General features: G+C 40.7%; 2 pseudogenes; both read right to left on the reverse strand.

The window, feature by feature from the left end:
* Positions 1 to 9,802: 9,802 nt before the first annotated feature.
* On the reverse strand, positions 9,803 to 10,740 carry LOC102436392 (annotated as a pseudogene).
* Positions 10,741 to 10,972: 232 nt separating this feature from the next.
* Positions 10,973 to 11,388, reverse strand: LOC111828270 (annotated as a pseudogene).
* Between the last annotated feature and the right edge of the window lie 1,852 nt (positions 11,389 to 13,240).

The raw sequence follows: 13,240 nt of genomic DNA on the forward strand, positions 1-13,240 counted from the left end.
GGCCTCTAGTCTTTGAATAAAGTTTTATATCTACCTTTCCAGTCTTCTTATCTCTATTTATTGCCCGCTGTACTGGCTAGGACCTACAGAACAATGTAAATGAAAGTAATGTGAGTGCACATCCTTGCCTTGTGTAGAAAGCTTTGAGCCTTTCACAATATTAAATCAACCTTGCATTCCTGAAACAAACCACTTTTGGTCATAATATATATTCTTTTAAAATATTGTTGTACTCCATTTTTGCTTATGTTTTTTTTTCTTCAATATATTTTATTGATCTTTTACAGAGAGGAAGGCAGAGAGATAGAGAGTCAGAAACATCGATGAGAGAAGAACATCGATCAGCTGCCTCCTGCACAACCCCCACTGGGGATGTGCCCGCAACCAAGGCACATGCCCTTGACCGGAATTGAACCTGGGTCCCTTCAGTCCGCAGGCTGACACTCTATCCACTGAGCCAAACCGGTTAGGGCATTTTTGCTTATGTTTTGTTAAGGATTTTTGTATCTATGTTCTTGATCAATATAGGTCTATAGTTTTCTTGTGATATCTTTGGTTTTGGAATTGGAGTAAAATTGGTCTCATAAAATGAGTTTGGAAGTGTTCCTCTTTTTATATTTTCTGGAAGAGTTTGTATAGAATGGATATTCAATTTTCCTTAAATTTTTGATAAAAGTTATATTACTGAAGCCATTGGGATCTGAAGGCTATTGTTGTTTTGTGTGTGTGTGTGTGTGTGTGTGTGTGTGTGTGTGTGCAGAGCAGAAGGTTTTAAATTTTAAATTCAATTTAGTTGATACAGAGCTGTTCAAGTTGTTTTTGTTGTTGTTTTAATTTATTCTTTGTCAACTTTGTTATCTGTGTCTTTCAAGGAATTTGCTCATTTTGTACATTTGACAAATTTGTCTAGTTGTCCATTTATTGATATAAAGTTGTTTATAATAATCCCCTATTATTCTTTCTGCATATGTAGAAACTGTTGCTATGTGTTTTAGTTTCTGATATGGGCAATTTATGTTTCTCTTTTTTCTTGACCTGTCTGTTTAGAGATTTATCAATTTTTTTTATCTTCTCAAAGGACCAGCATTTGGTTTTGACTATTTTTTAAAATTATTTTTCTGTTTTCTATTTTATTGATTTCTGCACTTATCTGTACTATTTCCTTCTTTCGGTTTGGTTTGGATTTAATTATAGTTTCTTAGAGTGAAAGCTTATTTTATTGATTGAGACCTTTCTGCGTTTCTAATATAGGTACTTAAAGCCATAAATATCCTTGTAAGCCCTACTTTAGCTGTATTCCACAAATTTGGATTGGTTGTATTTTCATTATTGCTTAGCTCACAGTTTTTTGTAATTTATTCTGTAATTTTTTCTTTGACCCAAAGTCTCTTTAGAAATATGTATTTTAATTTCCAAATATTTGGGATTTTCATCATTCTTATTTATTGCTTTTGATTTCTAAAAATTCAATTTTTGTCAGAAAACAAAAAATTTCAATTTTTTTTGCATGAATTGAAACTTGTTTTATGGCCCAAAACATGGTTTGTACTGGTAAACATCCATGTGCACTTGAAAAAGAATATATACTCTGCATTTTTTGGGTGATGTGTTCAAGTCTTTTACATCCTTGCTGGTGTTGTCTAGTTTTCCTATCGATTGTTGATCAAAGCATATTGCAGTCTTTAGCTATGATTACAAAATTGTCTGTTTTTTGCCTTTAAATCTGTCAATTTTTGCTTCATGTGTTTTGAAGCTCCATTATTGGGTTCATACTCATTATGATTGTTATGTTTTCCAGTTGCAGCATCTATCTTTTCATTATGGGGTATCTTCTTTATCTTTGTTAATATGTATTGTTTTGAAATCTACTTATCTGATATTAATAATACTACTTCAGCTTACTGTTTGAGTGGCATATATAGGGTAGGACAAAAGTAAGTTTATAGTTGTGAGTACACAAAACACAGTTTATTCTTGTATTATTATTTATTACTAGAGGCCCAGTGCACAAATTCGTGCACAGGTGGGGTCCAGCCAGCTGGGGGGAGGGACCGCTGGCAGTTGGCAGGCTGGCCTCGCCCCCAATTGGGGTGGGGGGGCCAGTTGGGGGTGGGGCAGGTTGGGGGCAGGGGCTGCGGGCAGTTGGCCAGCTGGCCCCAACCCGGTCTAACTCCGGGTCGAACTCCCAATCAAACTCCTGCTCGAGGGGACAATTTGCTTATTAACCTTTTATTATATAGGATTTTCCATATGAACTACTGTAAACCTACTTTTGCCCCACCTTGTATTTTGCATTTATATCCTTTAAACCTTTAAAAATTTCTTTTTGGCTTCTTAGGCATTATTTTTTACATTTTTAAGTAATGGTTGTCCTAGCAATTATAATGTACATTCTTAATTTTTCATAGTTAACATATAATTAATTATGTACTGCTCTTATTTAAAATATAGAAATCTTGCAGTCTTATAGGCCTGTATCCCTCTTCCTTTTGTAGTTGTTATATGTAATACATGTTATATAACCTGCTAGACTAGACTATGCTATGATTTTAATTTTAAAGTTATATGGTTAATAAAGAAATTAAGAGGAAAAACAAAATACATTATTGTCTTAGCCAGTTTGGCTCAGTGGATAGAGTGTCAGCCTGTGTACTGAAGGGTCCTGGGTTGGGTTTGATTCCTGTCAAGGGCACCTACCTTGGTTACAGGCTCAGGAAGCAACCAATTGTTGTTTCTCCCCCTCCCTTCCGCTCTCTCTAAAAATCAATGGAAAAATATCCTCAGGTGAGGATTAACAAAAACACAAAAACAAAACAACGAACAAAATGAACAAACAAACAAAATATATATAGTCTTTTGTATTTACAAGGAGATCTGTCATTTCTGCTTCTCTTCATTCTTTTCTGAGGAGCTATGTTTCCATCTGGTAACATTTTTCTTCAGCCCCAAAACTTTTTAAAATCTTTTTTTACAGTGCAGCTCTGCTTATAACCAAATTTCTTCATCTGAAAATGCCTTTATTTTGCTTTTATTCTTTTTAAAAAATATATTTTATTGATTTTTTTATAGAGAGGAAGGGTGAGGGATAGAGAGTTAGAAACATCGATGAGAGAGAAACATCGATCAGCTGCCTCCTGCACACCCCCTACTAGGAATGTGCCTGCGACCAAGGTACATGCCCTTGACCGGAATTGAACCTGGGACTCTTAAGTCCACAGGCCGACGCTCTATCCACTGAGCCAACCAGTTAGGGCTTGCTTTTATTCTTGAAGGATATTTTTTCTAAATATATAATTCTGCTTTGACAGCTTTTTTCTCTTTTCAGTACTTTCTATCTGGCCTTAATGGTTTCAGAGGGGAATTCAGCCATCAAATTGTACTACATCCATAATATGTATGTAATATACAGACAGTCCTTGGGTTACGTGGGACTCGACGTACGTCGTTTTGTGGTTACGTCGCCATCTCCCATCTATATATATAAAAGCCTAAGCGACTGTCCGACTGGCCAACTGGTAGGTACGATGTTCACTGACCACCAGGGGGCAGACGCTCAACACAGGAGCTGCCGAGCTACTGTGACTTAGCAGCTGCGGTTCTTGGGTGATGAGTCTGATTCCGGGGTGTGTCACTCAAGAACTGCCCTCTCGCAATCCGGGTCCCCTCGAGGGATGTCGGAGAGCTGGTTTCGGCCTGATCCCTGCAGGCCAGGCTGAGGGACCCCACCGGTGCACGAATCCGTGCACTGGGCTCTAGTTTATTTATTTTAAAAAAAGTTCCGTCATTTCGACGTATGTACATATGTGCTTTATGTTTTTTATTATTTATTTACCACAAGTAAAGGTCAGGAATTGTTATCTTTCTTTTAATTTTTTTTTACTGTTTCACTTCATTACTGCTGTGTATGTGCTCCATGTGAGTGACGTAGGTGCTTATGTAGGTGGGTTCTGACTTACGGCGAAAATTGCGTTAAGTCACGTCGTAGGAATGGATCTCCACGTAACCTGAGGACCTACTGTATATATTTTTCTCTTGATGCTTTCAAGATATACTGTTTATCTCTGGCTTCTTTTGGCATAGGTTGCTAGATGTTTATTCTGTCATGTTTGCTTTGCTTATTTTGTGTGTGAAAATTTCTGTTTTAAAGAAGTCAAATTTGGTATATTATTGGCTATTATTTCTTCACATATTTTCTTCTGCTCCATTCTTTTTGTCCTCTCCTTTCGATATTCTATTTACACATCCTTAATTTTACTGTTTGATGTTATGTAACAGGTCTCTGAGGCTCTGTTCATTTTCTTCCTCAATCTTTTTTTGTGTGTGTGTGTTCTTCAACCTTGAATACCTCTATTGATCTATTTTCAAGTTCATGTAGTCTTTCCTCTGTCATGTCCATTTGACTAAGTCCATCCAGTGAATTTTTTTAATTCAGAAATTTATATTTTTTCAGTTCTAGAATTTTCATCCTGTTCTTTTTTAAAAATCATTTTTATTTTTCTGTTGGGACTTCTTATTTCTCTGATGAGTCTCATGCATTGAAAGCATATTTTGTTTTACTTCACTGAGGATAGGTATACTAGTTGCATATACCTTTCTGTTAGTTCCAACATCTGTTTTACTTCACGATGGAACTAGACTGATTTTCTTTTCTTCTGAGAACGTGTTTCATTTTCTTGGTTCTTTGTATCTTGGATAATTTTGGATTGTATCCCGGACATTATAAAGGTTAAGTTGTAGAGACTTTGGATTCTATTATTTCCCACTGATGAATAGTGTTTCCTTTATTTTACTAGGTCATTTTCTTGTCTGGGCTTGCACTGTAAACTCTGTTGCTTATGCAGCAACTTCTTACTCAGTTCAGATCTTTGGCCTTTAGCTGGGTTGCTTGGAGTCTGTTTTGTATCTGTGTGGTTCTAGGGATTCGTCAGGGAGGTGGGTACTCAGAGTCTGCAGGTCCCCTTTCCCTTGTGGGATTCCCCTACTTGCTTTAACGTTCATGTTTGCCAGCTTTCCTTTCCTGGTTCCCCAGGTCAGAAAGGTTGTGGCTGTTTCTGTGTGTCCTCACCTCTGTGCATGCTGCTGGGACTGCACTTAGCCCCAGGCTAAATGCCATGAGCCTGCTCCCCTCCTCTCTGCTTCTGTCCATTCCCCTGTGCTCTCAGGCTGCTGCTTTTCCATCGTGTCCAAGCTTTGTAGTTATTTTCCGTGACAGGAGGAGGGGTTGTTGGTAGAGATTTAGTTTATCATAACCAGAAGCCTCTTTATTTCTTTTTAATTTTTGAGAATTCCTCCTTGCCTTGTTTTATTTTACTTAAGCATTATCCATGTTTCTATTTATTCCTGTTTCTATTGGTTGTCTTCATTTTAAAACTATTTTTAAAAATATTTTATTTCTAATGATCTCCAGAGTTCTTTCACCTTCCTTTTCAGATTCTCTCTTCTCTAGCCACCTAATTCAGTGTGCTTAATAACAGTTTCAATCATTTCCTTAATTTCTTTTAGCTTTTTTTGAAATCTGAGGTTACAGTTTTTGTCTGTTTAGTGCACATGTTTCTGCTTCTTATTTTCTTTCTCTTAAGATAAATCCGTATGGGATTTTCTGTTGCTCATTTTTTAAAGCAAAATAAGTTCTCTGTAATTTTAGGAGGGAGTGTTAGGTCAGGATAACTTTAGGGCTCCTCTTCTATTTTCTTGTTTTACAAAGTGATAAAAATATGCTCTTGTTCTTTCTGAGACCTGTTTTCTTTGGTTGTCTTTTATTTGGACTTTCTCCTCTGCATCTAATATCCTCACACTGTTCAGTGGGGATTCTACTCGCAGCAGTTACTTCTGAGCACGGGGCTTTATCCTGGTTTGTTAGAGTTTAGAGTTGAGCCCCTGTTCCCTCATTAGAGATCTTAGCACCTGAAGCACCCCCTCCCTGCTTTGACTTCTGTTTCAGGTTGGGTCACCAATGTTCCCTGTGAGTACCTGTGGACGAATTGAGAATTCTCCTGTCCAGAGGAGGACCATCAGGCCCAAAGGCCTTCCTTTTGTGTCTTCCTGCATGGATGCTGATAGCACATGGATGTGTAGCTGTCAGAAGTTTGTCCCATCCTCTGATAACTGGTACACAGTGCTACTTTGTCACCTAATGTTGTTGTAGATATTTTCTTTGGGTTGTCATCCTCATGGTTCTGTCTGTTTTTAGTCGAGGGGCTTGGGTTGATTTAAAAACTATGCTGCTGCCCGGCTGGTGTGGCTCAGTGGTTGAATGTTAACCTGTGAACCAGGAGGTCATGATTCAGTTCCCATTCAGGGTGCGTGCCCGGGTTGCAGGCTCGATCCCCAGTGTGGGGCCTACAGGAGGCAGCCAAACAATGATTCTCTCTTATCACTGATGTTTCTATCTCTTCCTCCTTCTCCTTTCCTCTCTGGAATCAATAAAAATATATTTTAAAAAAATACACTTTGCTGCTGCCATTGCCCTCTTCCCAGACCCCTCCTGTTTTAGCATATTTAACTAGACTCTTTAAAAAACCCTGTCTCTGGTCGTTAAGATTAATTTATTGAATAAATGGTTGCAGCCTTTAGGACCAGGCTTGTGACTATTCACCCACTCTTTGTGTCTGTATTAAGATGAAGTCATGGCAGCCCCTTTAGTCCTTTCCTTTTTTCTGTTGCCACTAAGAGGAGATGACAACATTTGTAAATAAGGGAACCTTGAAATCAATGACAATATTGTGTTTTCCTTACACCACTGAGTTTGGGCTTGCTCTTAAGTTCTTTTTTAAATTTATTGACTTCAGAGAGAGGAAGGGAGAGGGAAAGAGAGATAAAAACATTAATAATGAGAATCATTGATCCGCTGTCTTCTGCATGCCCCCTACTGGGGACCAAGCCCACAACTTGGGCATGTGCCCTGACCAGGAATCGAACTGTGACCTACTGCGTTATAGGTCGATGCTTAACCACTGAGAAACACTGGCTGGGTGCTCTTCAGTTTTTTGAAATTAAATACTACATTGTTTATATTCACTACCGGTTTATATACATGCTGAGGGGATGAAACTCTAAAGAAAAGCAAAAGAATGCTTAAACAGAAAAAATATTTACCTTTATGATGAGTGAGGGGGATGAAAGTAGAGCTAGATACAGATAAGATACAGTAAATATCTTTTTATCTGGTGGTGAATATCTGAGTGTGCATTTAGTATTATTTTTGAAACTGTATACGTAATTTATTCTCTCTTCATATCATGAAGATGAGCTAAACGGAGTCTCTGAGACACAGTTTGAATTCAGTATCCTTGAGAGCCCCTTCTGTGGTTGTCATTGATCAAGGCCAGGAGTGAGTCCAAGAAAAGCAAGGTTCACCATAGTTGGGGCTTTTGGTGGATGTAGAAGTGTGAACCAAGTACTGTACCTCTGGCAAAAATATGGTTGAGGATGGGTTACTCTGTATTTTCTGCTTAACATGACCTACCCCTAGGTCTTAGAAGTTGGTCAAAGAAGAATTCTTTGGGGGGTAAAATGAGCATCGTTAGGTGTTGCAGGAGACTGTGAAGGAGAGTAGGAACTTCTTTGGCTTACGGACAAGTAAGAATGGGGGCACACTCACCCAGGCATTCTGTGTCGGGTTAAAAGCCCAGCATATTGGGTGTGGGGCCCTTGGTGACAACAGCTTTCAACAGTCTCTCTTAGACCATGGCGCTGTGATCTTGACTGATTGCCTCCTATGCCTGATGCACAGCTGGGTCTTTCCTAGGAGAAAGGATGCATGGGAAATACATTTTTGAAACCATGAAAGTCTAAGCATGCCTTTATTTTTTATTTACAGCTCGCCTAAATAAGGATTTCTATTTTGAGAGTAATTTTCCCCCCTGGGTTTTAAAGGCATTACTTCATTTCTGTCTTGCTCCAGGGTTGCTTTGAGAAGTCCAAAGTCATGAGTTTCTGACATTTTACAATGATGTGCCTTGTTATGTGTCAACTTTTATTCCTTATGGTAGACTTTTTAAATCTACTGTATTCTAAAATTTTCTTAACAGTTTTGTTAATGATTTTAGCTCTTTTGGTTCTGCTATTGCCTTTTTCTGGAACTCCTTTTATTCTGATATTGGATCTCCTGGATTGATCATTGCTCTCTTATTTTGTCTTTTGTTTGTTTTTGCTATACTTTAGGGAGTGAGGAATTTCCTTAACTGTATCTTCTAACCCTTCTATTGATTATTTATTTCTAGGATTTTATATATATATATTGATTTTGGAGAAGAAGGGAGCGGGAGAAAGAGATAGAAACATCAATGATGAGAGAGAATCATAGATTGGCTGTCTCTTGCATGCCCCCCACTGGGGATCTAGCCCACAACCCAGGCATGTGCCCTGACTGGGAATCAAACCATGACCTCCTGGTTCATTGGTTGATGCTCAACTGCTGAGCCACACTGGTCAGGCTCTAGGATCATATTTTTAATTTTCAATGATTCCTATGTTTGTTTTTTACACTATTGAATTTAATAGAAAATATTATATTGTAAACAAGCCCATTGATCTATTAGCTTAAAACAGAATAGCAGCACAATCATGTATAAAAGCTAAAGACAAAATACTGGTACCAAACACAGCACTTTAGAGGCAGAGCTGGGCTCTGAAAGATCTTCCCCAGAAATAGAGGCAGCAGTAGCTTGAAACAGGCACAAAGACAGGGAGGAGGAGGAGGCTTAGAAGAGTACAAGGAAGGCAGAGAATAGACTCACCTTGTGAAGAATAAAGGGACAAAAGAGTTCTATTTCCTGATGTTCTGGAAACATCAGAGCACGCCACATAAACCTGAGAGGAGTAGAAGGGCAGGGTATTTTAGGTGGGGAAAGGCAACGTTAGAAGCATTTGTATGTTGTCTTAGCACTCTACTTACGTATTGTGACAACTCATAATTGAGCTGCTTGCCTCAGCCCCCATCACCTTGGCTGAACACCACATTGAAATTATGCCGTGTCTGTTGCCCCAGGGGGCCTTCTACTTGTTAATGAGTATGTAAAAAGAGGGAGTCCCAGTGAGGCCTTGGAACAAAAGCACAGGACTCTGGTGGAAAGAGGGCTTCTGCCTTCCTCCCATGCTGGAGGGTCCCTGAGGGAGAGGAGTTTCATGTTGCTGGGCCCCTTGAGGTTCTGAGTTTATCAGCAAAGCCTTCTCTTTAAGCCTATGCTCCCAAGCCCTCCCCCTAGGAGTCCTCAGAGTTTATGGAAAGGCCAACTGGGAGAGGTAGGGGGGAGGGAGAGAGAGAGAGGGAGAGAGAGAGAGAAGAGAGAAGAGAAGAGAAAAGGCAGTTTTCTTTCCATGGCACTTGTTATTGACCAGAGACGCTGCCTCGTTTTGCTGATTTTACACACTGAGAGTTTGTTCCTTAGTCTGGAACAGTGATTCTCAAATAAGGGGCAGGTTTGCTCAGGGGGGTCTCTCAAGCCCCTCTAAAGAGGTTTTGTCCGGTACAGCAAATCCCTATTCCCCCCAACTGAGAATCTGCACATAAGGATAGAAATTCCTGACAGGAGTGTGTTTGCACATGTGAACATTGTCACAGGCAGAACAGAAATCTAAAAACCCTTAATCTGTGTGGAGAAGACACCAAATTTATGGAGTGATTTTTTTTTTCCTGATTAAGACTAAGTTACAAAGAAGTCATTTCTCCTGTAGCTAACCTCCACGACTAGGCTCCACGCTCCACAGCTGAGAACAGTAAGTTCACCCATTTATCTGGGGTAATCATACAGGATTAAAGAAATAGAATTCCCCCCTCCCTTTTTTTTTTTTTAAAAAATAACTACAATTCTATCCTTCTAAAAAGACAATTTCCAGAAAGCCCTGCCTGTCCCAATGAGGTACCTGACACTAGGAGTAGCACAGGCGAGTCACAGCGTGGTTTCTTAGAAGACTGCCGTTTCTGTTTTTTTCGTTGATACTGTACAAGGAGTCCACCAACTTGTTATGAACAAGAATTAAACCTTTGAAATACTTGACAGTCTTCCCTTTAAGCTCCAGGGTGGCATCCTCATTACACACAAACACGGTGCGGAGATGCTGTGGGAAGGCAGACATGGTGCACCTATGGCTCACTTCCTCCTCTATGGCTTTGTACAGAGCAAATGCCCTGTGAGCACCCGTGATGAGGATCGTCACCTCTATAGCATCCATGTGAGTGCCCATGCCCACCATCAGGGCTATGGTGGGCACCTTGGTGAGATCTCCATAGAAGAATCTAGCTTTGTCCAGGGTGATGTCCATGGCTAGCGTCTTCGCACGGGCCCTGGACACCAGCCTGGAACCCGGCTCATTGAAAACAATGTACCTGTCAGGGCCGATGCCTCCAACAAACAGCTCAGTCCCTCCTGCAGCCTTGATCTTCTCTTCAAAGGCGTCCCTCTGAGCCTGCAGGTCAGTTGCATTCCCATCCAGAATGTGGGTGTTTTCTGGGTAGATGTCAGTGTGCTTGAAGAAGTTGTCCCACATCAAGGAGTGGCAACTCTGTGGGTGGTCTTGAGGAAGACCCACATCCTCATCCATGTTGAAGGTCTTCGCTTATTTGAAGGATGGCTCTCCATTCTTGTAGTATTCAGTTAGCTTCTTATAGTGGCCAAGTTGGGTGCAAGTACCAGGGTGAAGTACTTGTCTGGTTCTGGGTTGAACTAGATGATGACATTCCTGATGTATTTGGGGCCCAGTCACTGGCTGAGAATAATGGTCCAGGATGGTGAGCTTCATCTTGTCACAGATGCCTCCCGTAGTGGCTGCAGCAGCTGCGCTTTTCTTCTTCTTCTTTTTTTTCTAATGACAACTTTAATGTGAACATGTGTTTGACTCTCAAGAAACTGTCATAATTTAAAGGGAAGAGGAAGTTGCCATTGAAAGGAGTACATGATGCTGAGGGTTGGATGGCATGCAGTTTCTGGATCCAGCTGATACTCAAATATATCAAAGCAATTCATAACATCAGTCACTTGAACAATTGGAACTTCTTCAAATATGGATGCACTTCTCCCTTGGTGTAGGGACGGAGTGCAATGCAAGTGGTGACATTCTCTGGCTGCTCCTTTTGCAGTGTCTCAGCCAGCTCCTTTGCTGGTGCGTGCGGGGGGTGGGGGGTATCTCATCTGGGGCCTCAAGGACCACCTTGCTCATGCGCCCCTGCTCCCGGAGCTAAGCAACAGTGTGTGGGTGGTCAAGGTGAATGTGCAAGGTCGCAGTGGTTGTGTGACAAGCCTGCGCCACTGGTGTGCCCACTGGCCAGGAGAACGGTGCTTGCCATAGATCCTTTCGGGACACCAAGTATTGTACCAAGATCTGTGGCTCCACACCAGGTGCCACCATCTTCCTGCCCAGCAGTAAGGCCTGGCCTAGTCTGCAGAGCATGCCGGGACCAGAGAGCTTTTTTTTTTTTTTTTTTAGATAGGACGTCAACATTCATTCTTGGGTAGAGTATCTCATCTTTCTGATATTAATAACAGGTTTTTTAAAGTATTTTTCCTTCTACATAGATTACTTTTCTCCAAGTTGATTTTCTGTTCCTTCTGGTCTGTCTTCTATGTTAGAGGCTTTCTTTACGGTTCTTTGCTATCTTTATGGTTAAGGGTTGGGACTAAGGAGCTGACCTGAGCACATCGCTGGGGGCATTTATTGGGAAACCCCTGATGTCACTGTCTTCAGGTCTTTCGTCTTTGACTGGTTAGGTTCACAGAAGGAAGGAGAGAAAAAGAGGATTCCAATCTCCAGTCTGAAGGGAATGGGTCTGTCTGCTAGGGGTAGGGTGGGGTGGGCAGAGGTTGGCTCAGCTCTGTGTTCAGTATCCAAACTCCACATGCCCACTAAATCCCATTGGTTTAGGTAAGTTAACTGGTCTTCAACTGTTTTCGATTTCTTTCATTCCAGAGACTCTCTGGTGTCTATTCTCTTTAGACAATAGACTTAGATCCACTGAGTTGGGAGAGGAGCTCTTTCAGGGACGTGAAGTAGTGGAGATCATTTAGGGATCATTTTGCTTCTTAAACAGCTTTTGGCCAATCCCTCGTTCTATTTTTATTATTTTTTAAAAAATATTTTTATTGATTTCAGAGAAGGGAGAGGGAGAGAGAGATAGGAACATCAATGATGAGAGAGAGAATCATTGATTGGCTGCTTCCTGCACGCCCCACCCCCCGCCACTGGGGATGGAGCCTGCAACCCAGGCATGAGCCCTTAACCAGAATAGAACCCAGGACCGTCCAGTCCACACGCTGATGCTCTATCCACTGAGCCAAACCGGTTTGGGGCCCTCCTTCTATTTTTAAAACTCCCATTCCTGCTCCACACCTTTAATTCAGAGCTATCTGGTGCTGCCAATTAATTCAATGCTTTTTGAGAATTCTGAGATGCACATTGTTCGTTCTCAGCTTTCATTGCTGTTGGCCTGGGATTCAACTCTCTCTGGTCTACCAAGTCAATTGCTACTTGTCTATTGGCTTTTCGGCTTCAAAATTATGTTGCCATATGTCTTCTTGCCTATTGTTTCTTTCTTCTTCTCTTTAAACAATCCTTTCACTGTAGTTTGGTGGTGTATGATTTAAGTGACTTTTAAAAAATATATATTTTTATTGATTTCAGAGAGGAAGGGAGAATGAGAGTGAGATAGAAACATCAATGAAGAGAGAGAGTCATTGATCAGCTGCCTCCTGCATGCCCCCCACTGGAGATCAAACCCACAACCCCGGCATGTGTCCTGACTGGGAATTAAACCGTGACCTCCTGGTTCATTAGGTCGACACTCAACCCCTGTGCCACGCCGGCTGGGCTCGGGTGTGTATGATTTAGATGACTGTGCTCACTTTGTGGTCTTAACCCAGGAACTTTCTCCCATTTTTTCATGTCTAGCATCTTCTCATTATGCCTTAACTTAAATATTATATTTTCTGAGAGGACTTCTCAAACCACCATATGTAAAGAAGAGATTCCCTAGATCCTTTATTCTCTATTTCAGCTCCATGCATGGCTCATTATAGACCTTTAAAACATTTTTTTGGTCTATTTTGTTCATCTTTGGCACTTTATCATAAACATCATGAGATCAGGGGCTATAGCTGTCTCATGCACTGTTATACCCCAGTACTGGGCACATAGTTGCCCCTCAATAAATATTTGCTGAATGAGTAAAAGAACAATTTATATGTATTCTGCATGAATTTTTGAAATTGTTAACAGTTTCCTCAGTTTTTTCATTTATAGGAAAAGA

Source organism: Myotis lucifugus, unplaced genomic scaffold (assembly GCF_000147115.1).
Source record: "Myotis lucifugus unplaced genomic scaffold, Myoluc2.0 scaffold_316, whole genome shotgun sequence".
Classification (NCBI taxonomy): Eukaryota; Metazoa; Chordata; class Mammalia; order Chiroptera; family Vespertilionidae; genus Myotis; species Myotis lucifugus.